The 27287-nt window shown below is 50.9% G+C and overlaps 1 pseudogene; it reads right to left on the bottom strand.

The window, feature by feature from the left end:
- LOC129051291 (uncharacterized) overlaps positions 1-20709 on the bottom strand; it is a 28924-nt pseudogene extending 8215 nt beyond the window's left edge.
- Positions 20710-27287: the final 6578 nt, after the last annotated feature.

Genomic DNA, 27287 nt, shown 5'->3' with positions numbered 1-27287 from the left:
GATGGGGAGGGTGACAATAATTATTATGGTGAGGATGGTGATGGTGAAGGTGGTGATAACGATAGTGATAGTTATGGTGAAGATGCTGGTGTTGATGATGGTGAGAATGGTGAGGGTAAGAATGGTGATGGCGATGATGATAGTGTTGGTGATTGTAAGGATGGTGATGGTGATCATGGTGATGATGATAATGGTGCTGACTGGGCTATGAGGTAATGGAGGCAGAAAAGTGGCAGTTTCTAGGAAGTATAGAGCCAGCTGGGAACTGCAAGGCAATCTTAGTGGGGGTGGAAGATGTCGGGCCTCTGCCTCATTTCTAGACATCTGGGGAAATCTCACCCCTCACAGTAGTTCCAGGAACCCCTCCATCCAGCATTTCCTTCTCGCAATCAGCATGGAGCTTTTGGGGTGCAGAGAAGTGTCTTCTATTCACTGCACTCTGTGGGAAGGGAAAAGGGGGAGTGGTATTTATGAACCCAGTATAATACAGTAGGGTCTCATTTAATATATTTTGGGACAATTTTCAGCTGAAGAGAGCAAGCCTCAGAGAAGTCAGGTAACTTTGTCTTCAATAGCATCCAGTTGTGATTTATTGAGCAGTTACTATGTGCCAGGCCACATGCTGGGTGGTTCCTTATATGTTATCTCATGAAATCCTACAGCAACACAAGAAGACAGGCATAACTACCCCATTATAAAAACTGTGGTAAAATAAACTAAAATTTACTGTCTAACTATGATTAAGTTTACATTTCAGTGGCACTAAATACATTCACAATGTTGTGCAACCATTTTCCAGAATGCTTTTCATCTTGTAAAACTACAATTCTGTAACTCATTTAAAAACAACTCCCCAATCACCACCCTCCCCAGGACCTGGTAGCCACCATTTTCCTGTCTGTCTCTATGGATTTGACTACTCTAGGTGCCTTGGAAAAGTGGAATAATACAGCATTTATCTTTTTGGTCTGGCTTATTTTGCTCAGCCTAATGTCCTCAATGTTCATTCTTGACACAGCAGGCATCAGAATCTCCTTCCTTTTCAAGGCTGAACACTATTCCACTGTATGCATAGACAGCATTTTGTTGATCCGTTCGTCCATCCATGGACACTTGGGTTGCTTCCACCTTTTGGTTATTGTGGATGATGCTGCTCTGAACATGGTTGTGCAAGTATCTCTTCCAGGCTAGCCCCATTATACAGAAGAGCATAGAGAGATTCTGGGAGGAGGGATGTCCTGCCCGGGGCCTTTGGTGAGGTCCTGGTGGAGGATCTCCCAGACCTCAAAGGCAGAGCTCCTCTCCTCACCCCACTGCCTTTCTCAGGACCTGCCTCCTGCCCCACCACACAGTGCCCACTCCCTGGTACTAGACTTGCTAAGGCCTCTTGATCCCTGAAAATTCAGGGACAGGAACTGGTGGGCACAACTACAGTCACTCACTTTTCTGTCACCTACTGCAGATTCTGTGCCAAACAATACATGATAATGACCTGCTTTCCACTATTTCACCAGATGTCGATGAGGCGCCTATTGCATGCCAGGCATGTGTGGTCACTGGACGGAGACCCCTGGGAAATGAGAAGATGTGAGCTCCTCAAGGCCAGGGGCAGCCCTTTCAGTTGCTGCTACCCTGTGAGGGATGGAGGGGAACCCTGAAGCATTGGAGAAGTGCATGAGTGACCTAGCTCAGATGATGATATCATAGTAACGCTGTTTATTATCACCTACCATGTGCCAGGCATTGTGCGAAGTACTTTGCACACATTACCTGCTGTAAAGCTCAGAGACAACTGTAGGAGTGAATCTATTATACCTCTCACTTTACAGGGGAGGAAACTGATGCCCAGAGAGGTGAACCAGTCTTCCCCAGGCCTTGCAGCTAGTCTGGGATGCAAATCCAGGCGGTCTGACTCAGAGATCCCCTCATCCTCTTGGTTTTTGCCCCTGAAGCCCTCTGGCCTGTCTCCAGAGCCCTGTACCCTGGGCCACCCCGAAGATGACCTGGACATGGGCTTCAGCAAAGGCAGCAACCCCAGCACATCTCCATTTGATAGGGAGGAACCTCAGGCCCACCACAGGAGCCCTGGGCTGCAGGTGGTGTAGGTGCTGGCTGAACCACAATGCACCCATGTTGGAGGATGCACCGTAGATTGGGCAGCAGCAGGAGGTCTCCCTGCCCAACAACTGGTAGTGGTACCTGAGAACAAAGGAGGAGAAAGAGGCTTTGAACACAGGTGTGGAGAAGCCCAAGGAGGAAGAAGAAGACTTGGACTATGGACTGCTGGATGGCCTCAAGGACCCACTCCCAGAAAAGCAACTTTGAGACTTATACTCAGGGCTGAGATGAAAGTGCTCCCTATTTTCTATCCTGGAACTGCTGCAAACCTCGGTGTGACATCACAGGGCCTCATTTCCCTATTTGTAAAATGGGATTATATAGGGGTTCCAATGAGACACCGGGCCGAGAGCATTTTGAGAATTGTAAAAAATGTACAGTGAGGGAATAATTATTATCAATGGACCATTGCTCTTCCAATAGTTAGTATTCTTTAGCAAATATTTGAAGGTAAAATATAATTTGTTGAGGAGGTTTGCAGCAGCTGAGACCCTCAAGAGTCTTTTCTGTCTCCGTTCAAAGCTGGCCTCTGACAGGGACCTTCTTGGTGCCACCCCTGGGCCTCTCATCCTTTGTGCAGGCTTCTCAGGGTTCTTATTTCTATTGCATCTTGTGGTTCCCTAGTGGATGGTGTGCTCCATCTTCACTCAGAGCTAACTGCATCTCCTCCAGGCCCATGTCCCTTGTGCAGCACCCACTGCTCCCTCACCAGGATTCAAATCCTTCTGTGACTGACCTCTGCTGACCTCCCTCATTCTTTCTGCTCCTCCAGTTCCATGCCTGTGCCCCTCAATCCCGTGGATCACTCTCACCCAAGCTGTTCTCCATCGGGATTTCCTTGGCTCCCTTTTCTGCTCGGCAAATCTGTGTTCATCCTTCCAAGCCCTGCACAGATGTCCTCCTCTCAAAGCTCTCCCTGAGGTCACACAGTCCAGGAACAAGGTAGTCCTTGCTCCTCTGCTGCCTCTGGGTTTTGTGCCTTTATCACTTTGGTGTGACTGCCTGCCTCTTCCTGAATGGAGGCATTTTGGCTTTACTCACCTCAGTATCTCCTGGGTCCAACTGGGTGTCTGGCCTGGCCCAGAATCGGTGCTCATCGAGGGTGTATAGAACTCACAAGGACCAAGTAATGTCTTGCAAATAATACCACCCTCCCACACTTCTCCAATGTTTACTTTCTAAGCTCCTTTATTCTTTGACATTCAAATTTCTAAATGGCCTGTATGTATTTACAAAGCCTGGGAAAACGCCTTCAGAGGACAAAGACATCCCACTGGCAGAATGTATTTGCATTGACTAGGATTATGGATGAAATTCAGCTTTCTGGCAAATGAATCATTTGGCATTGGCTGAGTATCTGCTCTGTGCCGGATACTAAGCTGTGATCTCTAGAAAGAGACATTTACTACTGACACAGTCCTTGACCCTGAAGAGCTCAGAATCCAGTGAGCTTGATTTCTTGTAAGTTAGAGACAGAGTTCAGAGCAGAAGCTCAGGCAGGAGGAGAGAAGTAAAATGGACACACCAGAGGCAGTGACAGCCACACAGCTGTCTGGGGACACTGAGTGCAGCAACAAATAGCTTAGGCTGCCTTGGCAGCCCACGAAGGTATCACGGTTTGCTATTGCAGCATCTCAGTGATGCTTTTGTTATGCTGATCTCTGCAAAGCCCCTCTGTGCCCCAGCCCAGGATGGTGGCAGCCATGCTGTGGAGAAAAGGGCGGTGACCAGGACCACAGGCTCAGAGCTTGTACCCTGGACCACCTGGGGAATGTGAGCCCTTCACATGTTCTCTGCCTCTGTGTTCAGGTTGGGGGTCCTGGCCAAGGGAGGGAGATGACCCCCATGCTGAGTCAAAAGGACACACTCCCGGGAACAGACTGTCTCTTCTTTCTAGGTAATTTCTGCCTCTGCAGTGAATGGTGAAACCAGACACATCCTCTCTGTTGGTATGACACAAAGACAGGCATTCCTGCTCACGGGCTGAATCTTCAGTTGAGGGGAGGTGTAGCACACTCCTGTGGTCTGCTGACTAAGGCAGGGACACATGTCACCCCATCAGAATGACTGCCAGACCAATGGCTAAAATAAAATCATTTCCAATATTCAAAGGAGTCACCTTCATTCATCTACAAATACTTTTCCTTTTCTTTTCTTTTCTTTTTTTTTTTTTTGAGATGGAGTCTTGCTCTGTCACCTAGGCTGGAGTGCAGTGGCATGATCTTGGCTCACCACAACCTCCGCCTCCTGGGTTCAAGCGATTCTCCTGCCTCAGCATCCCGAGTAGCTGGGACTACAGGCGCCCACCACCACATCTGGCTAATTTTTGTATTTTTCATAGAGACAAGGTTTCACTATATTTTCCAGGCTGGTCTTGAGCTGCTGACCTTGTGATCCACCCGCCCTGGCCTCCTAAAGTGCTGGGATTACAGGTGTGAGCCACCGCGCCTGGCCCAAGTTTTTTTCTATAAAACGACCTATTGCACTCAGGGTAGGGTAAATGAGGCATCATGCCTGCTGGCAACATGGGCCCTATCTGGAAAGTGAGTGCCCACCACCATGGCACAGTGCTATGCAGTGCCTGTGTGGTGCTGAATCTCAGGAGCAGCCCCCATCCTGTGAACCACAACTACAGGGACCTTAGACATAAGCAAAGACCTCTGGTGGCCAGGCCTGCCAGCAAGCACATGCTGACTCTGTCCCGGGGGTCTGCAGGGAGGTCAGGCCAGTGGAGAGGAGGTGAGACCCATGTGTGGTCTCCCCCACTCCGGCCCATGCTATGCAATGGGGGCGACCACACACCCGATCTGCCTGGGAGGGTCCTGGTGTGCCCACTGGCTCACTGAGTTATGAGGGGTGCTGCCTCTCACATCTCACCAGTATCGCATTTGAAGGACAAATTATGTCTTCCCTTCTCCACCCTGCGGAACTCCGTTTCCTCATGTGCAAGTGGGGGATGATGTGCTTACATGGTTCTGCAGTGGGGGTATCGATGGGATCCATCTGTCAATACCCTGCATCCAGTGACCACCTGGAGCACACCTGCAGCTCGCAAGCTGGGCTTCCTGCTGCAGGGAGGGGAGCAAGCACTGCCTGGAGCCAGGGAGCTTCTCTGAAGGAGGTGTTGGAAAGGACTTGTTCCAGAATTTGGGCTTGTATTGGAAGCTTGGGGGAGGGTTGAAAGAAGACTTTGCTCCAGATTGGATGCTGCCAGAGGCAGGGTGGATTCTATCACCTGGCATCTTCCCCAATCTTACCTAGAAGGAAGGAAGACAAGACCAAAGCTAACGCTGCAATTGACAAAGAGGTAGCGGTCATGACATAGACACAGGAGAGGGGGTGTGAGGTCATTTTTGTCCATGTTTTGCATGAGCTGAGCCATGATAGCTACCAAGTGACCTTGCTTTGTCTTGACCCATCATGGTCACAGAGCGACTTTGTCTGATGCTGACAACCTGTGCAGTTCAACAGGAGAACACCAACGCCTTGCCAGCAGTGGTTGCTGTCCTCCTGAGGCCTCGCTGCTCCTCCTCTGGGACCGACTGCTGACCATGGGAGGTGTGGAGTGGGATGGGAATATGCCGTGGGTTTTTTTTTGCAGAGCAAGGGCAGAGGACTCTGATGCCTTCAGCTCTGGCCATTCTGAGTGCTGTGATCTGCTTCCCCTGCTTCCTACACCACCCGCAATCCCACCATGCTGCTGCAGTCACTGCCAACTCATAGTGCCTTCTAAGTGCCCCAGTGTCTCTGGGACACCCCCTCTCCCCTGGGAGGGAAGCAAGGTGCTCATGAAGGTCCCAGGTGGAGGTGCTGAAAGAGTGTGGAGGTGGCTTCTTGAGTGTCAAAGTCTGGGATTCCAGCTTTCAGCCTCAGGCTCCACGTGTGTGTGCTGAAATGGAATTTTCTGCTCTCATTCACTCTCCTGTCTGGTCAGAGGAACTTGGGGAGTTTCCTCTCTAGGGGAGGGAAAGGCCCTGGAGAGGTGGCCTTGCCCTGAACTGGGAACGGGTGGGCACGGGAAAGCAGGGGCCTGGGCTCTGCCTACTGCTCGCTGACAGCTTGGGCACAGCACTGCCCTCCCTGGGCTCCTGTCTCTTTTCTCTGTATGATTAGGTGGAGGTGGATGGGATTCTGCTTCTACTCCCGGTCCTTGGGCACCATGTCAGGTACTCACACACTTATGACCCCATCTGGTCCTTGGAACAGCACTGGGGGATGGATCTGTCAACCTCACGTTGCAAATGTTTGTACTAAATCCCACACTCTGAAGTCAGAAAGACCTGGGTTTGCCCTCAGCCACGGACGGTTGCTTGCTATGTGACCTTGGACAAGTCACTGCCCTTCTCTGAGCCTCAACACCCACATTTACACAGGGGAAGAATAATACCTCCCTCTTGGGCTGCTGTGAAGCAGAGCTAATGGGTACATTGCCTCAGGCACATTGAAGGTGCTCAAAATGTTGATCTTTCCTTCCCTTTCTAGGTCTCCATTTCCTCATCTACACAGTGGGGAGCAACTCTGTCCTGATTATAAAGAATACAATAGGTGAATGCACTCGGCAAGCCTGGGGACAGGGATGCATAGAGAAGCTTCTTGCAAAGGTGAAGAATGCCTGCTCTGAGCCCCGCGCTGAGTGGCAGGTGAGAGGACAGGAAGCACAGCGACTGAGGCCTATAAAATGCCCCCTGCAGAGAGGGAGGAGGAGCAGTGTTCTAAGGTGTGTGCGAGGCAGCATCCCCAGTGCTTGCAGGAGGAGCAGGACTGCTTGTGCTTGCTCAGGTGGGTGGTAGGTTAGGTTCTTAGGCATCTGCTGGGTATCAGATGCTGCACAGGCATCATCTCCATGAATTTAATCTTTCCATCATCCCTGAGAGGTGGGCATTACAGGGGCATAGTGGGATTGAAACACAGGTCCCCTGAGCCTGTGCCTTTTCTACAAGGCAACTTGGTTCACATGTAATAATAGGACCCAAAAATACACCTGCTATGCTGTGCTCACCTGATTTCATAACATCCTTGTGACCTGCGAGGTTGCTATACTGTCTTCATTTTATGGATGAGAAAACTGAGGCTCAGAGAGGCTGAATAGTTTGCTCATCCTTCCAAAGAACTAAAGGGAAGAGAGGTGCTATAGCTGTGGGGCCTTCTATTCCTGGCAGGAAGTGTGCAGTACCCCAGGCCATTCTGACCCTACTGCAGGCAGGAGAAAAGGCACATGAACAAATCCAGCAGCAAGCTTCCACTGAGGGCCTCCCTGGCCTTTGCTTGCGCTAGTGCTGAGGGAGAAACAGCCTTGTTCCTTCACATAACATGGCTTCCTGCCGCCCCCAGGATAAAGGTCAGAGTCCTCAGGTCTGTGTTTGAGACTCTTCATGGTCTGGTCCCACCTGCATTTCCAGCCAAATCCTCCCCCACCGCACCCAGTGCAGCAGCCCTGGCCATCTGTCCCATCCCACCATCCTGCCTTGGCTCAAGCTGTTCCGTCTGTCCCATGCTATTCACACATAGAACAAGGAGAAGCTTGATAGAGGCTAGCCTGAATTTTCCATTTGAGAGCACTTTCAGTTTCTGGAAACAGACATTTCACCCAAAATTCCAGATTCCCTGCTTCTCTGAAAATACATACATACATGCATTCATACATACATACATACATAAATCTGCTTTTACTCTGCACTATTCTGTTTTTTGAGACAGAGTTTCACTCTTGTTGCCAGGCTGGAGTGCAGTGGTGTGATCTCCATTCACCACAACCTCTGCCACCCGGGTTCAAGCGAGTCTCCTGCCTCAGCCTCCTGAGTAGCTGGGATTTACAGGCATGAACCACCATAGCTGGCTAATTTTCATGAACTTTTTTTTAGTAGAGATGGAGTTTCACGATGTTGATCAGGCTGGTCTCCAACTCCTGACCTCAGGTAATCCACCAGCCTCGGCCTCCCAAAGTGCTGGGATTACAGGTGTCAGTCACCTCACTTGTCCAGTCTGCACTATTCCTTAGTGTCAGACTATTTGAGCCAAACAATGTCTTTCTTATTTGGACGTGACCTTCAGGGTCTAATTTTTGTATTTTTAGTACAGATCAGGTTTTTTTTTTTTTTTTTGACAGAGTTTCACTCTTGTCACCCAGGCCCAATGGTGCAATGGCATGATCTCAGCTCAATGCAACCTCCGCCTCCTGGGTTCAAGGGATTCTTCTGCCTCAGCCTCCCGAGTAGCTGGGATTACAGGCACCTGCCACCACACCCGGCTAATTTTTTGTATTTTTATTAGAAACAGGGTTTTGCCATGTTGGGCAGACTGGTCTCGAACTCCTGACCTTAGGTGATATACCCTCCTCAGCCTCCCAAAGTGTGGAATTACAGGCATAAGCCAGAGTCTGGCCTCACCTGGCTAATTCTTTGTATATTTGAAGAGACAGCGTTTCACCGTGTTGGCCAGGATGGTCTTGATCTCCTGACTTCGTGATCCGCTGGCCTCAGCCTCCCAAAGAACTGGGATTAGAGGTGTGAGCCACTGCACCCGGCCTCAATGTAGCTTATTATCAAAGTATTTACATAGAAAAATTAATCAAAGGGCACAAGCATTTCAATACTTAGGTTAAGATGAAATCTGTGCCCAGAAGAGTGCCAGACACCCATGAAATGTTTTGTTCATGAGGCAACCACAACTTAAAATGATTTTCTGTTATTCGTTTTGGTATGTTATTTTGGGAATGTGATTAATCACCTATGTCAAGGACGTTGGGAAGAATTTCCAGATACTCTGATATGCATGACATCTTAATCATACAATATAAAGCAAGGCTATCTTAGGAAATTAGGTATCACTGCCAAGGATCTTTACAATTGAAGATAAATTAAAATTACTATTAAACTTGTAACAGTCAGATGGGTTGGCAGGCAAAATGTGTCATTTTTTTCTCAGCATTTTTTCTTTTCCTTGATTCAATAAAACAAACTTAAACGCCAGCTATCTGCAGAACCCTCACTAGACTATGTTTAATGATATGTGAAACACAGCCTGCGCACTCACAGATCCTTGCCACCTCCTGTTCCCATCCTCTCAAAACCTGTGTTACCCTGTGGCTAGATTTCTCAAGAAAATGAAAGAGAGAGACGAATGAGAACCATCTTCTTTCAGGTCGCTCCGCACTGCTCCTCCGGTGAGGCTTTTATCCTTGACTGGGGGGTAGAGGCCTTAATCCTAGAAAAGAGGCCTCTCAGGGTGAGGAGGTGATTTAAATTCTTACTAGAGAGATGCAGCTCCCCACTTCATCTGGACCTTCACAAACCTAAACTGGAGCCGCCGGAAAAATGACTGACAACCGGCCACACAAGCCAGGCAGAGACGCGGGGAGAGGCTGACCACAAGAAAGGCGGACGTAGAAGATACCGACCTCTGGCGCACAGGGCACATGTGTCCCAACACACACACATGCACCCACAGACGGACACAGAGCAAAAGAGTGAGAAAGGGGAGAGAGAGAAACAAGAGAGAGACATACGCACACACGCAAACGCACAAAGACATACAGCAGTGGCACGGTAACACCTACCCTAGGCAGCCCCTGAATTTTCAGGGTTCTGCTCTCCACGACTACAACCCGCTGGTTGGAGAGCAGCCCACGGACACATAAGCAAACCTCTCCTTTTTTGAAGAGACTCACTGGCACACCGTCCGTGCAGGCCTGAGGCTGGGATCCCGCGCTGCTTCCCCGGCCCTCCGCCCGCAGTTTCTTCCTCCTGGACGACCCTCCGTGAATCCCGGCCTCCAGAGACCATCCTGTTGATGCCCTGGCCAGGACTGGTCTTAGCCCCGACTCTGACTAATCCCTCTAGTCCTAGGTACCCGGGAGGTGGAGGCAAGAGAATCACTTGAACCTGGGCGGCAGAGTTTGCAGTCAGCTGAGATCTCGCCACTGCACTCGACTGAGTGACAGAGTGAGACTCCGACTATAAAAAAAAAAAAAAGAAAGAAAAGAAAAATGATCCCGGAGCGGCGGCTGCGGGGACTGGGGCGGCGGTGGGTGAAGTGAAGTTTGGGATACGGGTCTCGTCGACCCTCGCCTAATCCAGGCCTGAGGCTGGGATCTAGTGCTGCCGCCCTAGCGATACGCCTGAGGTTTCTTCCTTCTTAGGTTTTTTCCTGGTGGTCGACCCTCCGAGAATCCCAGGCTCCGGAGACCATCCTGTTAATGCCGTGGCCAGGACTGCTCTCAGACCCGAATCAGACGCACTATCACACCGGGCTCCTACTTCGCAAAGTCTCAGGGACCCATCCCCGGGCAAAGGTGGCAATCACTACGACCAAAGCGGTGGCTCAGGCCTTGCGCTTGCGCACTGGCGAGGCCGACTCTCCGCTTGCTCCGGATAGTCAGGCTGCTGATCCTTTAAAAAATGGCGGCGACGCGCGGCTGAGGGGACTGGGGCAGCGGTGGCGGCGGCAGCGCAGTCCGAGGCCGCGGGTGGGAAGAGGACTACGAGAGGGTCCTGGGGGAGACCGAAGGGTTGGACCCATAGAGGTCCTGTCATCAGGACTTTCTTGATCGGTCTTCTTCTTTGGTTCCCTGTGGAGGAGGAGTTTCAGGGTGCGGCTGGGCTCTCTGGACTCCTCTTCAAATCTGACTATGGATCGCACGGGGTGATCAGGAATGGGGTTACAATGCAGTGAGGCGGGAAGGGTCTCACTGGGGCACAGAAAGATCCTAAGGGCTGCAAGGCGTACTGTCAGCTGAAAATGCACTGACCTATGAGCCCACCGCCTCCCTCCTTCCTAGGTGGAGCAGTGGCCTGACTTCATCTCCAAGGTCCGGGACTCTGGCATCCTGACACTGCTTTCCGCGGCATGTGCAAGGACAGACAGAGGCGAGTCCAAGATGGAGCCAATGTGACCACACGTGGTACTAATGTTTCCCAAGAGCAGATGGAGTCAGTGTGTGTCTTTGATTGCCGTATGGGGCGATGCTGAGACGGATAGTGACGTCCAGGTGTGCGCAGGTGGGTCACTGGGACCTCCCACACAAAGCCAAGGAAAAGCCAAGCACACTAGAAAAGCTGTGAGACAGGGCCTGTGCCTGAGTCCAAGCCACATTCAGGGATGACTGCCAGAGGGGCCAAGAGGTTTCGACAAACTACACCGCACCGACATCCCGCCACCTGTAGGTACCCCTGACTCCACCTCCCCTGCACCCAGCAAAACCCAGTCCCTTTGGCTCCTTGACATCCGTGGCAGCCAAAAGATTCAGTGCCTGAAGGCACTTTCCCCAGGAGCAGAGGAACCGGATGGCCCTCAGGAATGAGAGAGGAAGGGCAAGTGGGATGTAACACTAACTTTCCTTGAAGGCAAAGGTCAGCCATGGTGGGTTTGCTTCCCGCTCTTCCTGGACTGACCACGAAGCAATTACTTGGGACATGCAGACCAAGGGAGCTTCCCTGTCCAAGACAGGTACGGAAGCCCAGAACTCCAGGATCATCACACCCTATCATCCAGAAATCGGTTTGGAGAGGGAAGCAATCATAAAAGGGACCCCAACGAAATTTCTCCCTAATGGACTGGGAAGTGTTCTTTGTTGAAGACATTGAGCCAGACTAAGAAGCCTCTAAGCTTCACAGGAGCTGGGCAGACAGAGCAAGAGGGAGGACACAGCAGAGGCCAATGTCACAACACAATGCCACTATCACTAGCATCCAGGAAAAAGTGCCAAATGGGTGACTTGGCGAGGAAGGCCAGTGTTTGAGTGACAGACATGCTTGCCCCATCTTGTTGCCATCTTCCTTCTCCATCCCAGTGTATAGCTTTGGGTAGATTTCTCAATGAGGGCAAAGGGCGACAGGAGTGAGAACCGTCTTCTTGAAGGTCTGTGGGCACACTCCTGCGGGTGGACAATGAGCACCTGTGAGGCCTTTGTCCTTGGCTGGGGATGCCGTCATCTTGGTCCTAGCAAGGAGCCAGCGCAGAATGGGAAGGGTATTAAAACTCCTGCAAGACAGGCCGGAGGCACGAAGCCCCTTCACCGAAGCACAGCCATGGAGAACTCCTGCTATGCCAAAATTCAGGGACTGGATATTAAGACAACAGTGGAAATCACTGTGAAGAGACAGTCAGCTACAGCCTTGCTGAGGCACATTGGCTGGGCCGACTAAAGCTCTGGTGCTGGAAGTCAGGCTGCTGCTCCTTTAAACAATGGCAACTTCCCGGTAGCAGAGGGGCTCCTGTTGAAGCCTCCGCAGCGACTGGATCCGGGGTCCAGTTTCGGGCAGCCTGGGAGAGGGTGCCGCGGTTGTCCTGTCCCAGGGCCAAACCCCCAGGAGTCCTGTCCTCCGGACCTTCTTAAGGCGACTTCCACCGAGGGAGGGGGAGCTTCAGGACGCCTGCTGGGTTCTCGGGACTCCCATTCAGATCCGATTTTGGCCCCCTTCGAGTGAGATAGGATGGGCTCACCACATCTGGTGAGGCAGGCAGGGCCTCGCTGCAGCATAGAATGATCCCATGGGTCTCAAGGCGTGGCGTCAGCTCAAAATTCACTGATCCAACAGCTCTCTGCCTCCCTCCTCCTTTGAAAGAGCACTGGCCTGCCCGGCTTCTAAAAGCCCTGGGGCTCCGGAAGTCGACAGCAATTTACTGTACACGTGCAAACAGGAAAAGGGACAAATCCCAGGTGGAGACCATGCGACGACACGTGGCACTGGCCCATCCCACAGCAGATGGCATGAATGTGTGTAACCAGAGGAATGTGGGGCAACACCAAAACAAACCGTGGTGTCTAGATATGTGCCCAGTGGAAGGGGGGAAAAAGTGACACTTCCATCACAGCAATGGAAAATTGAAGAATTCCCGGGAACGACGAGGGGGCCTGTGACTGACTGGAGCCACATTTTGAAATTAATGCCAGAGGAGCAAAGAGGTTTCTGGAAAACTCACCCCACCACCAAAGCCCCATCACCCAGGTAGCCCTCACATAACGTCCGCTGCACCAAGCTCCAGCACCAGCCCCAGACACAGCCCCAGCCCCAGACCCAGACCCAGACCCAGCCAAGTCCCCTTGGTTCCCTGACATTCGGTACAGACAAAAGATCTAGGGAGCCAGTCCACACAGGAGCAGAGGAGAGGATGTCCCTCAAGAACGGGACAGGAAGTGCAGAGGAAATGCGACACGATCCGTGCAAGAAGACAAGGCCAGTCACGGTCGCCTGGCGCTCATTCTAGGCATTCCACCAACCCATGAGGGGAAACATGGAAACAAGCAAGCTTTGCTGCCTGATAAATTTATGGAAGCGAAGAGCTCTACGGTCATGAGACCTGCCTAATCAAGCAGAAACAGATTTGGAGAGAGAAACAATCATGACAGGGATCTCCAGGAAGTGTCTCCCTGACAGACTGGGAAGTCAAGGACTGGGAAGTCCCTGACAGACATGGAAGACATTAGGCAAGAGAGATAGGCATCTAGGCCAGGGGAGGCAGAGCAAGAGGAAGGAAAGAGCAGAGGGAAGACAGAGCAAGAGGGAGGACAGAGCAGAGGCCAGAGCCGAGGCAGGATACAGCAGCATGCAACATCTGCGGGCATAAGGGGAGGGGTTCTAAAAGGCAGGGCCTCGCTGCAGCACAGAATGAAATGTCGCACAGAATGAAATGCAGCACAGAATGAATGTCGTCGAAAACGATTGACAACCGGCCTCATGACCCAGGCAGAGACACTGAAAGAGGCTCAGCAAAGATAGGCCGACATGCCAGAAATCGCTTTGTGGTGCACCGGGCACATTCGTCGAAAGACACAGACGCACAAGGGCACACACAAACTAACCGACAAAGAGAGGGAAAGAAAGACACAGAGACTGACAGACAGAGAGAGAAGAGAGAATGGGAGACACACACACACACACACACACACAGACACACCCACACACACAGAGTCATACAGCAGAGGCATTGAAACACACACCTCCAGGCAACCCCTGAGGCTGCGGGGTTCTGCTCTCGACGAGAACGACCCTGGGGTGAGAGAACAGCCCAGGGGCACGCAGGCCGACCTCTCCTGGAGATGACGGCGGCACGACTTTTGGGGAGACTCACCCCAACAGCGTCCGGGCAGGCCTGAGGCTGGGATGCCGTGCTGCTTCCCCCGGATTCCGCCTGGGGTTTTCTCATCCTGGTCGGCCCTCTGCGACTCCTGGCATCTGGAGACGTTCCCGTCGACCCCGTAGAGATGTCAGGCCGGAGCCTCAGAGCCCCGCCACCCGAGCACTGCCACGGAGGGCTCCTGCTTTGCCGAGCCTCAGGGACCGGTTTCTAAGACAACCGTGGGAAGCACTGTGACGGCAGAAGCCTCTCGCGCCTCGCGCATGCGCATTGGCTAGATCGACTCGCGCTCCGCTCCTGGCAGTCAGGCTGCGTCCCCTTTAAATAATGCCCCCGCTGCGCGGCTGCAGCGAGGCTCCCGCTGCAGCCGCGGCGGCGTGAGGATACGGGATCCAGCTTGGGACGCGGTGGAAGAGGGGACCGCCGGTTCCCTGTCCCAGGGCAAAACCTCCAGCAGTCCCGCCCTCAGGATCCCCTTGAGCCGACTTCCACCGAGGGAAGGGGAGCTTCAGGACGCCTGCTGTGTTCTGGGGACTCCCGTTCAGATCTGATTTTGGCCCCCTCCCAGTGAGATAGGATGGGCTCACCACATCTGGTGAGGCAGGCAGGGCCTCGCTGCAGCACAGAATGATCCCATAGGTCTCAAGGCACAGCGTCAGCTGAACCTTCACTGATCCATCAGCCCTCTGCCTCCCTCCTCCTTCGAAAGAGCAGGGGCCTGCTCCGCTTCTAAAAGCCCTTGGGCCCCGGAAAGCCGACCGCGCTTTACAGGACACGTGCGGGCAGGAACAGGGGCGAATCCGAGGTGGAGACCATGTGATCACGCGTGGCACTGGCGTATCCCACAGCACATGGTGTGAATGTGTGTCACCGGGGGCATATCGGGAGACGGCGAAACCAACGGTGGTGTCCAGGTATGTGCCAGTGGAAGGGGGGAACAAGTGACCTTTCGGTCAGTGCCAAGGAAAATCAAAGAACACCTGGGATTCGGTGGGTGGGGGACCTGTGCCGGACCGAAGCCAGGTTTTCAAATGCCTATCAGAGGAGCAAAGAAGTTTCTGCAGAATTCGCCCCACCGGCAACCCTCCTCCTCCCTGGTAGCTCTGACGCAACTTCCCCTGCACCCAGCCCCAGCCGCAGCCCCAGCCCCAACGCCAGCCCCAGCCCCAGCCCCAGCCCCAGCCCCAGCCCCAGCCCCAGCCCCAGCCCAGTCCCTCTGGTTCCCTGACTTTCGTTTCGGCCACAAGATCAAGGGAGTCAGTCCACACAGGAGCAGAGGAGAGGATGTCCCTCAACAATGAGACAGGAAGTGCAGAGGAAATGCGACACCACCTATCCTAGAAGACAAGGCCAGTCACGGTCGCCTAGCGCTCATTCTAGGCAATCCACCCACCCATGAGGAGAAACCTGGAGAACAAGGAAGCTTCCCTGTCTGAGACACGTATGGAAGCCAAGAAATCCAGGGTCATGAGACCTGCCCAATGGAGCAGAAAGACGCTTGGAGAGAGATACAATCATGACACGGATCTGCAGGAAGTGTGTCCCTGACGCACTGGGAAGTCATCTTTGCACAAGGGCACACACACACTAACCGACAGAGAGAGGGAAAGAAAGACACAGAGACTGAGAGACAGAGAGAGAAGAGAGAATGGGAGACACACACACACACACACACACACGCAGAGTCATACAGCAGAGGCATTGAAACACACCCCTCCAGGCAACCTCTGAGGCTGCGGGGTTCTGCTGTCGACGAGAACGACCCTCGGGTGAGAGAACAGCCAAGGGGCACGCAGGCCGACCTGTCCTCGAGATGACGGCGGCACGACATTTGGGGAGACTCACCCCAACAGCGTCCGGGCAGGCCTGAGGCTGGAATGCCGTGCTGCTTCCCCCGGACTCCGCCTGGGGTTTGCTCATCCTGGTCGGCCCTTTGCGAATCCTGCCAACCGGAGACGTTCCCGTAGACCCTGTAGAGATGTCAGGCCGGAGCCTCAGAGCCCCGCCACCCAAGCACTGCCGCGGAGGGCTCCTGCTTTGCCGAGCCTCAGGGACCGGTTTCTAAGACAACCGTGGGAAGCACTGTGACGGCAGAAGCCGCTCGCGCCTCGCGCATGCGCATTGGCTGGACCGACTCCCGCTCCGCTCCTGGCAGACAGGGTGCGTCCCCTTTAAATAATGCCCCCTCTGCGCGGCTGCAGCGAGGCTCCCTCTGCAGCCGTGGCGGCGTGTGGATACGGGGTCCAGCTTGGGACGCCGTGGGAGAGGGGGCCGCCAGTTCACTGTCCCAGGGCCAAACCCCCAGCAGTCCTCCCTCAGGATCCCCTTGAGCCGACTTCCACCGAGGGAAGGGGAGCTTCAAGACGCGTGCTGTGTTCTGGGGACTCCCGTTCAGATCCGATTTTGGCCCCCTCCCAGTGAGATAGGATGGGCTCTCCACATCTGGTGAGGCAGGCAGGGCCTCGCTGCAGCACAGAATGATCCCATAGGTCTCAAGGCGCAGCGTCAGGTGAACCTTCACTGATCCATCAGCCCTCGGCCTCGCTCCTCCTTCGAAAGAGCAGGGGCCTGCCCCGCTTCTAAAAGCCCTGGGGCTCCGGAAAGCCGACCGCGCTTTACAGGACACGTGCAGGCAGGAACAGGGGCGAAGCCGAGGTGGAGACCATGTGACCACGCGTGGCACTGGCGTATCCCACAGCAGATGGTGTGAATGTGTGTCACCGGAGGCATATTGGGAGACGGCGAAACAAACGGTGGTGTCCAGGTATGGGCCAGTGGAAGGCGGGAACAAGTGACCCTTCGGTCAATGCCAAGGGAAATCAAAGAACACCTGGGATTCGGTGGGTGGGGGGCCTGTGCCTGACCCAAGCCAGGTTTTCAAATGCCTATCAGAGGAGCAAAGAAGTTTCTGCAGAATTCGCCCCACACCCAACCCTCCTCCTCCCTGGTAGCCCTGACGCAACTTCCCCTGCACCCAGCCCCAGCCCCAGCCCCAGCCCCAGCCCCAGCCCCAGCCCCAGCCCCAGCCCAGTCCCTCTGGTTCCCTGACATTCGTTTCGGCCACAAGATCAAGGGAATCAGTCCACCCAGGAGCAGAGGACAGGAGGTCCCTCAAGAATGAGACAGGAAGTGCAGAGGAAATGCGACACCACCTGTCCTAGAAGACAAGGCCAGTCACGCTCGCCTAGCGCTCATTCTAGTCAATCCACCCACCCATGAGGAGAAACCTGGAGAACAAGGAAGCTTCCCTGTCTGAGACACGTATGGAAGCCAAGAAATCCAGGGTCATGAGACCTGCCCAATGAAGCAGAAAGACGTTTGGAGAGAGATACAATCATGACACGGATCTGCAGGAAGTGTGTCCCTGACGCACTGGGAAGTCATCTTTGTTGAAGACATTTGGCCAGAGCGAGAGGCATCCAGGCCCCTGAGAAACACGTGAGGCAGAGCAAGAGGAAGGATAGAGCAGAGGCCAGAGCCCCGGCAGGATACAGCGCCGTGCCACCGCCAGGGGCATAAGTGGAGGGGTTCCAAAAGGGTGGCTTGTCCAGAGAGGCCAGCATTCCAGGGACAGGGATTGTTGCCATCTCCCATTCCCGGCTTCTTCTTCTACACGGTATCGTGGTGTGGCTTCATTCCTCAGAGAAGAACCGTGAAAAGATACAGCCATCTTCTCTGATGTGGTTCTGCTCCGCTACTGCAGGACAAAGAGCTCTGGTGGGGCTCTTTTCCTTGGTTGCTGTGTGGTCATCTTGATCTTAGAAAAGAGGCAGCTCATGATGGGGATGAGATTTCAATTGCTCCGTGACCGATACATCTCCTCACGTGGGCCAGGCCTTCACACACCCAAAGTGGATCCGCGGCGGCGAAAACGATTGACAACCGGCCTCATGACCCAGGCAGAGACGCAGAAAGAGGCTCAGCAAAGACAGGCCGACATGCCAGAAATCGCTTTGTGGTGCACAGGGCACATTCGTCCAAAGACACACACGCACAAGGGCACACACACACTAACCGACAGAGAGAGGGAAAGAAAGACACAGAGACTGAGAGACAGAGATAGAAGAGAGAATGGGAGACACACACACAGACACAGACAGACACACAGACACGCGCATACACACACACACACACACACACACACACAGAGTCATACAGCAGAGGTATTGAAACACACATCTCCAGGCAACCCCTGAGGCTGCGGGGTTCTGCTCGCGACGAGAACGACCCTCGGGTGAGAGAACAGCCCAGGGGCATGCAGGCCGACCTGTCCTCGAGATGACGGCGGCACGACTTTTGGGGAGACTCACCCCAACAGCGACCAGACAGGCCTGAGGCTGGGATGCCGTGCTGCTTCCCCCGCACTCCGCCTGAGGTTTCCTCATCATGGTCGGCCCTTTGCGACTCCTGGCATCCGGAGACGTTCCCGTCGACCTCGTGGAGAGGTCAGGCCGGAGCCTCAGAGCCCTGCCACCCAAGCACTGCCACGGAGGGCTTCTGCTTTGCCAACCCTCAGCGATCGGTTTCTAAGACAACCGTGGGAAGTACTGTGAAGGGAAGAGCCGCTCGTGCCTCGCGCATGCGCTTTGGCTGGGCCGACTTGGTCTCCGCTCCTGGATCTCAGGCTGTGTCCGCTTTAAATTAGGCCTAGGTTGTGTGGTGTCAGCTAGTCTCCTGCCTCAGCCGTGGTGGCTGCTGGATCCGGGGCCCGGTTTGGGGCAGCGTGGGAGAGAGGGCCGCGGATGTCCTGTCCCAGGGCCAAGCCCCCAGGAGTCCTTTCCTCCGGACCTCCTTGAGCCGACTTCCACGGAGGGATGGGGAGTTTCAGGGCGCCTACTGGCTTCTGGGGACTCCCGTTCAGATCCGATTTTGGCTCCCTCCGAGTGAGATAGGATGGGCTCACCACATCTGATGAGGCAGGCAAGACCTCTCTGCAGCACAGATCTATCCCATGGGTCTCAAGGCGTGTTTTCAGCTGAAAGTTCACTGATCCATTAGCCGTCTGCCTCCCTCCTCCTTTGGAAGAGCAGTGGAGTGCCCGGCTTCTAAAAGCTCTGGGCCTCCGGAAAGCCGACCGCTCTTTCCAGGACACGTGCAAACAGGAAAAGGGGTGAATCCAACGTGGAGTCCATGGGATCACGCGTGGTAGTGGCGTGTCTCATGGCAGATGGTTTGATTGTGTGTCACCGGAGGCATAAGGGGCGACGGCGAAACAAACGGTGGTGTTCAGGCTTGTGCCCGGTGGAAGGCGGAATAAGTGACGTTTTCATCAATGACAAGGAATATCAAAGTACCCCTGGGAACCACGAGGGGCCCCGTGCCTGACGGAAGCCCCATTTTGAAATGCCTGCCCGAGGAGCAGAGAGGTTTCTCCAAAATTCACCCTACTTCCAACCCTCCACCGCCCAGGTAGCCCTTACTCCACCTCTCCTGCACCCAGCCCCAGTCCTGGAAACCAGCAACACTGGAAGCCTTGGAAACCGTGGAACAACTGGAAACCACCTCCAAGGGCATAAGGGGAGGAGTGCCAAACGGGTGACTTGTCCTGAGAGGCTTGCTTTCCATTGACAGGCATCCTTGTTATGTCCCGTTTTCAGCTTCTCTTGAAGATTGATTCGTAGCATGGCTTCATTTCTCAGAGAAGAGCCGTGAGGAGATAGAACCATCTCCTTTCACACTGGTGTCCTCCCCTACTGGAAAACAGTTAGCTCCTTGTAGTTTTTTTTGTTTGTTTGTTTGTTTTTGTTTTTTTTTTGTTGTTGTTGGAGTGTGGTCATCTTGATTCTAGAAAAGAGGCAGCTCAGGATCGGGATGAAATTTCAGTTTCTCTGAGACCGACGCTTTTCGCATTGTCGAGGTCTTCAGAAAGCCAAAGTGGAACTGCCGCGGAAATGATTGACAACCGGCCACATGACCCAGGCAGAGACGCAGACTGGGGCCCACTAAAGACACGCTGACATGCAAGAGATCGCTTTGTAACGCACTGGGCACATAAACACACACGCACACGGGCTCACACACACACAGAGACAGAGAAAGTGAGAGAAACAGACAGAGAGTGAGTGACAGAGAGAGAAGAGAGAATGGGAGACACACGCACCAGACATACAGCAGTGGCAGAGAGACACACACCCCCAGGCAATCACTGAGGCTGCGGGTCTCTGCTCTTTGGGAGAATGACCCTCGGGTGAGAGAGTAGTCCTTCGGCACACAGACAAACCTGTCCTCGAGATCACCAGGGGCATGACTTTGGAGGCTCACCTGAACACCGTACTGGCAGGCCTGAGGCTGGGATGCCACCCCGCTTTCCCCGGACTCCATCTGCTGTTTCTGCATCCTGGTAGCCCCTCTGTGTAGCATAATGTCCCGAATCTGTTTTGTCGACCCCCTGGATTGGTCAGGCTGGAGCCTCGACACTGACGCACTGTCACGGAAGGCTCCTGCTTTGTCAAGGCTCAGGGAATCGTCCTCAGCCAACCGTTGGAACCACCGTCACAGGGGAATGGGCTCGTGCCTCCCGCATGCGCATTCCCCAGGCCGACTCCTGCTTTGCTCTTCAAACTCTGGCTGTGGCCCCTTTAAACAGGTTCGGCGACACGTGGCGGGGGTTCTGTGGCAGTAGCAGTGGCGGCTGGAGCGTGGATGTAGTAGAGGTCGTTATGGGAGTGGGAGCTTCGGGTCCTCCAGGGCTGGACCCCCGGGAGTCCTGTTTTCAGAACCTCCTTGAGCCAACTTCTACCGGTGCAGGGGGACCCCCCTTCAAGGCGCCAGGTCGGGTCTCCAGACTCACAGGCTGACTTACATTGTGGTGATCAGAGTTCACTGCAGCCTCCATCTCCCAGGCTGAAGTGATTTTCTTGTCTCAGCCTCCCACATACCTGGGACTACAGGCATGTGCCCCCACACTCAACTACTTTTCTCCAAAAACATTTTTGTACAAATGGGGACTTACTATGTTGCCTGGCTCATGTCAAACTCCTGGGCTCAAACTGTCCTCCTGTGTTGGCCTCCCAAAGTGCTGAGATTACAGGTGTGTGTTTGCTCCTGCAGCTAAATTCTTATATCTTAAATCCCTACCTCCCGCAATAAGCAGATGTTAGGCACACTTATTTTATAACTTTTTGCTGTTTATGTCTCTTTTTGTCCCTGGACACAGGGATTAGCGACCCACTCTCCACCAAATTTCAAATCATTAGGGGAATTATGTTGTGTCCCAGGAGTGGCTGGGGCTTCAAGTACCTGCTGCTCTAACATGGGCCTGCTGAGGAGTACAATTCACCTTTTGTTTCTGTGTTAACAACCTTCCTGAGCTCCTCTAAGTCAGTCCATCCTGCCACAACTGGCAAGAATCAAGAAACTCTCCAAGAAAATGTTTCTCAACCTGCCTGTTGTCAAGTAGAAGACAGGTCTGCTGACCATGGCAAGCATGGCAGTGCATGACAGTGAGCGCCCCCCACCGTGTTTGCTATTCACTGCATGTTCCACCTGAACTTTCCCATCTGCTCAGTGAGTCTTGACGGTGGGGTAAAGGGGACTCACTCTCAAAGACCAAGGCTGACTCTCTCTGAATACAATGGCTTGACCTAATTACTGTCACTGTGGTTTTGTCTTCAGGGGCTGAAAGATACAATGAGAATTTATTCCTTTAATTGTCCTGTTGATGCACAAAATACTTAAATGCTTCTACATAGGTCTGCTCTTGTGCACCATAGAGCACTAAGGGAAAGTCCCCACAATAAAAGTACTTTTCACCTGAGCTGCTACGTGTGACAGTTAAGCAGATGAAGGTTAAAAAAATCAAAGCTCCCCAAATATGGGTATGACAACTGATCCAACCTCACGGTCTGTACTTTCCCTCTGTAACAGCATGGATAAATACAGAGATAACTAGCAACTGATACCCTGGTGCACCAAGCAATTGAAGTATTTGTGTGATTAAAAACCAGCATTTAACCATACTCTAGATACACTAAATATCAACCTCACACACACTCATAGCCTGTAATTCCTCTTTGCTTCTAGATGGCAGTTACAATTGGAAAGGAAATACCTAGTTTACAGGAGGCATTAATACTTCATTGCTGCAGAAACTAAACCCTTAAAAGAATGTATCCTGGACTTTCTGACCTGGATACTAATAAACAGTGAAAAATATGTATCTAAGAATACACTTGGAACAGAAATGTGAAAAACCAAAAGTAAGAGATATTATGAAGGATCAAATATAAAATGACCCAGTGCTAAAGAGGCAACAAAGAAAATTGTAGAAGAAAATGACAAGAGGCATTATGCCTTCATGAGTTTGTGCTACTGTATAAGAAAATACAATAGACTGGGTAATTTCTGAAGAAGAGAAATTACTTCTCACAGTTCCATAGGCTGGAAGTCCAAGATCAAGGTGCCAGCAGGATTGGTGTCTGGTGAGGACCAGGTCTTTGCAACCAAGATGGTACCTTGTACACTATGTCTTCAGGAGGAGATGCACTGTGTCCTCACATGGCAGAAGGTGGAAGGGCAAAACAGGGGAAGCCCACTCCCTCCAGTCCTTGTGTAAGGACCCTAAACCCATTCGTGAAGATTCTCCCTTCATGACTGAGTCACTACCCAAGGGCCGTACTTCTTAATCCTATAACATTGTGATTAATTTTAGGGGAAACATTCAGAACATAGCACTCTATATTCAATTATTTAAAAATTATTTTGTTGTTTTGCTTTTCTTTTTTTCAAATGACTTAAAGTGCACAAAATTTGATCAATCATATTCCTTGGCTCATAGCATACCTTGGCTCTAATTTCATCCTTGTCTGTGCCTGGCCCTCTATGTAAATGTATTTGAATGTATTTGAATAATATGGTAATCACTTGTGAACCCAGAACACAACCCAAGAACTAGGGTTCTGACCCTAACATCTGCTCCTCCTCTGTCCTTTTTCCTGATTTACACCATTCAGCCCCAGGGCAACTACTATCCTGAATTTATGTTTAGGATTCCCTGCCTTTAAAAAAACATTGTTTTATTGCATATATATGATTGCCCTAAATGACATATTATTTAGTTTTTAAGGGTATAATTTATTTACCCATTCTCCTATAAATTTACCCATTCTCCTATTAATGAACATCTGGCTTGTTTCCATATATTTGCTATTATGAATGGCATTACATGAGCATTTTTTTTTTTTTACTACTTCTGGTACATATGGGCAAGAGTTTCTCCAGGGCCTATGGTAGAGAAATTACTTTGCCATAACATATGAGAATGCTCAACTTTATAAGATAATCCAAATTGTTTTCCAAAGTGGTTGTTCTAATTTAAACTCTCACCTCCTGTATTAGTTCGAGATGATCTTGTTGATCCACAGTCTCTCCATATTTGGTGATATGGTTTGGTTGTGTGCCCACTCAAATCTCAGCTTGAATTCTATCTCCCAGAATACCAACATGTTGTGGGAGGGACCCAGGGTGAGGTAACTGAATGATGGAGGCCAGTCTTTCCTGTGCTATTCTCATGATAGTGAATAAGCCTCATGAGATCTGATGGGTTTATCAGGGGTTTCTGCTTTGGCTTCCTCCTCATTTTCTCTTGCTGCTGCCATGTAAGAAGTCCCTTTCACCTCCTGCCATGACTCTGAGGCCTCCCCCACCATGTGGGACTGTAAATCAAATTACAGTTCTTTTTCTTTAAACCTCTTTTTCTTCTCAGACTTGGATATGTCTTTATCAGCAGTGTGAAAATGGAATAATACAGTAAATTAATACCAGTGGTGTGGGGTGCTGCTGAAAAGATAACCAAAAATGTGGAAGCGACTTTGAAACTTGGTAACAGGCAGAGGCTGGAACAGTTTGGAGGGCTCAGAAGAACACTGGAAAAGTTGGAAATTTTGGAACCTCCTAGAGACTTATTGAATGGCTTTGACAAAAATGCTGATAGTGTTTTGAACAATAAGGTCCAGGCTGAGGTGGTCTCAGATGGAGATGAGGAACTTGTTGGGAACTGGAGCAAAGGTGATTCTTGTTATGTTTTAGCAAAGAGAATGGCAGCCTTTTGCCCCTGCCCTAGAGATTTGTGGAACTTTGAACTTGAGGGAGATGATTTAGGTTTTCTGCTGGAAGAAATTTCTAAGCAGTAAAGCATTCAAGAGGTGACTTGGGTGATGCTAAAGGCCTTCAGTTTTATAAAGGAAGCAGAGCATACAAGTTTGGAAAATTTGCAGCCTGACAAATTGATAGAAAAGAAAATCCCATTTTCTGAGGATAAATTCAAGCAGTCTGCAGAAATTTGCATAAGTAACAAGAAGCTGAATGTTAATCCCCAAAACAATGGGGAAAATTTCTACGGGACATGTCACAGGTCATCACAGCAGCCCCTCCCATCACAAGCCCGGAGGCCTAGGAGGAAAAACTGTTTTTCTGGGCTGGGCCCAGGTTGACTGTGCTGTGTGCAGCCTAGAGCCTTGGTTCTCTGCGTTTCAGCCCTTCCAGCCATGGCTGAAAGGGGCCAACATAGATCTCAGGCCATGGCCTTGAGAGTGCAAACACCAAGCCTTGGCAGCTTCCACGTGGTGTTGAGCCTGCACATGCATAGAAGTCAAGAATTGAGGTTTGGAATCCCCCACCTAGATTTCAGAGGATGTACGAAAATACCGGGATATCCAAGCAGAAGTTTGCTGCAGGGGTGGGGCTCTGATGGAGAACCTCTGCTAGGGCTGTGCAGAAGGGAAATGTGGGGTTGGAGACCCTACACAGAGTCCCTACTGGGGCACTTCCTAGTGGAGCTGTGAGGAGAGGGCCACTCTCCTCCAGGCCCCAGAATGGTAGATTCACTGACGGCTTGCACTGTGAGCCTGGAAAAGCTGCAGTCACTAAACATCAGCCCATGAAAACAGCCAGGAGGTGGGCTATACCCTGCAAAGCCACAGAGGCAGAACTACCCAAGGCCGTGGTAGCCCACCTCTTGCATCAGCATGATCTTGATGTGAAACATGAAGTCAATGGAGATCATTTTGGAGCTTTAAAATTTGACTACCTTGCTGGATTTCAGACTGGCATGGGGCCTGTAAACCCTTTGTTTTGGCCAATTTCTCCCATTTGGAACAGCTGCATTTGCTCAATTACCTGTACCCCCACTGTATCTAGGAAGTAACTAGCTTGATTTGGATTTTACAGGGTCATAGGCAGAAGAGACTTGCCTTGTCTCAGATGAGACTTTGGACAGTGGACATTTGGGTTAATGCTGAAATGAGTTAAGACTTTGGGGGACTGTTGGGAAGGCATAATAGGTTTTGAAATGTGAGGACATGAGATTTGGAGAGGACATGAGACTTGGAGGGGCCAAGAGTGGAAAAATATGGTTTGACTATGTCGCTACCCAAATCTCAACTTGAATTGTATTGCTCAGAATTCCCACGTGTTCGGGGAGGGAACCAGGGGGAGGTAGTTGAATCTTTGGGGTCGGTCTTTCCCATGCTATTCTTGTGATAGTGAATAAATCTCACAAGATCTGATGGGTTTATCAGTGGTTTCATCTTTTGCTTCTTTTGCCTCCTTCTCATATTCTCTTGCCACTGCCATGTAAGAAGTGCTGTTCATCCACCGCCATAACTCTGAGGCCTCCTCAACCATGTGGAACCCTAAATACAATTAATCCTCTTTTTCTTCCCTATCTCAGGTATGTCTTTATCAGCAGTGTGAATGTGGACTAATACATTTGGTATTGTCAAACTTCTTAATTACTGTGGGGAGAATAGATGTGTAGTATCTTGGGCATTCTCCTGATTACTAATGAGGTTGAGAAATTTTTTACATTTTTCAGGCTTTCTCTTTTGTGAAATCCCTATTGATGTATTTTCCCAATTTTCTGTTAGGTTGCTATTTTTAAAATTAATTCATAGGAGCTCCTTATACTTAGTTGATATGATTTTAATCTTTCATAGGTTTTAGGTACTGCAAATATATTCTAATTTATAGTTTACCTTTTCACATTTTTACTTTTATTTTTTAATTTCTATTTCTTTTTTTGAGACAGAGTCTAGCTCTGTTATTCAGGCTGGAGTGCAGTGGCTCACTGCAACCTCCACCTCCTGGGTTCAGATGATTCTCGTGCCTCAGCTTCCCAAGTAGCTGGGATTACAGGTGTCTGCCACTAATGCCAAGCTAATTTCTTGTATTTTTAGCAGAGACAGGGTTTCACCATGTTGTCCAGCCTGGTCTCAAACTCCTGACCTCAGGTGATGTACTGTTGGGATTCCAGGCTTGAGACAACGTGCCCAGCCTATCTTTCCACTTTTTGATGTAAAAAGTTCTTAATTTTGTGATAGTCAAAATGTCTAATCTTTTTTAATGGTTAAATGGCTTTTTGTGTCTCATTCACTTACATTTTCTACTAAAAGTATTAAAGTTTTATTTCTGAAATGTAAGTCTTTGCTCCTCTGGAATTTAATGTTTGTATATAGAGTGAAGTAGGAATATAATTTCATTTTGTTTCCTATATCAATAACCATTATTTTTCTATTCTATTTATTGAAAAGTCCTTTCTTTCCTTGCTGATCTGCCATGTCATCTACATCACATATCAAAGATTAAATTTGTGGAGATTTGTTTGGGAACTCTCTATTCTGTTTCCTCTGTCAGTTTATTGTGAAGACCACACTGTCTTAATTGCTGTGGCTTTTTAAAAGTTCTGATATTTTGAAGCACAAATCTTTCCTCTTCTTCAATAAGGTCTTTGATATTCTTGGCCCCTTCCCTTTTCCATATACGTATTTTTTATATATATTATATATATCCATATATATTTTTATATATATATATATATATTTATATATATAGTGAGACAAGGTCTCACTTTGTTGCCCAGGCTTGAAGACTGGTGCAATCAGAGCTGACTGCAGACTTGAACCCCCAGGCTCAAGAACTCCTCCTACCGCAGCCTCCCAAGTAACTGGGACACTAAGGCATGCACCACCTCATCCAGCTAATTAAAACAAAAAATTATTATTTTTTGTAACGATGGGGATCTTGCTATGCTGCCCAGGCTGGTCTCAAACTTTTGGCCTCAAGCAATCCTCTCACCTCAAGCTCCCAAAGTTCTCGGA

The sequence above is a fragment of the Pongo abelii genome, chromosome 19 (genome assembly GCF_028885655.2).
Source record: "Pongo abelii isolate AG06213 chromosome 19, NHGRI_mPonAbe1-v2.0_pri, whole genome shotgun sequence".
In the NCBI taxonomy this organism is placed as follows: Eukaryota; Metazoa; Chordata; class Mammalia; order Primates; family Hominidae; genus Pongo; species Pongo abelii.
Note: the sequence above shows the minus strand (reverse complement) of the source record. Positions and strands in the feature narration are given on the sequence as shown.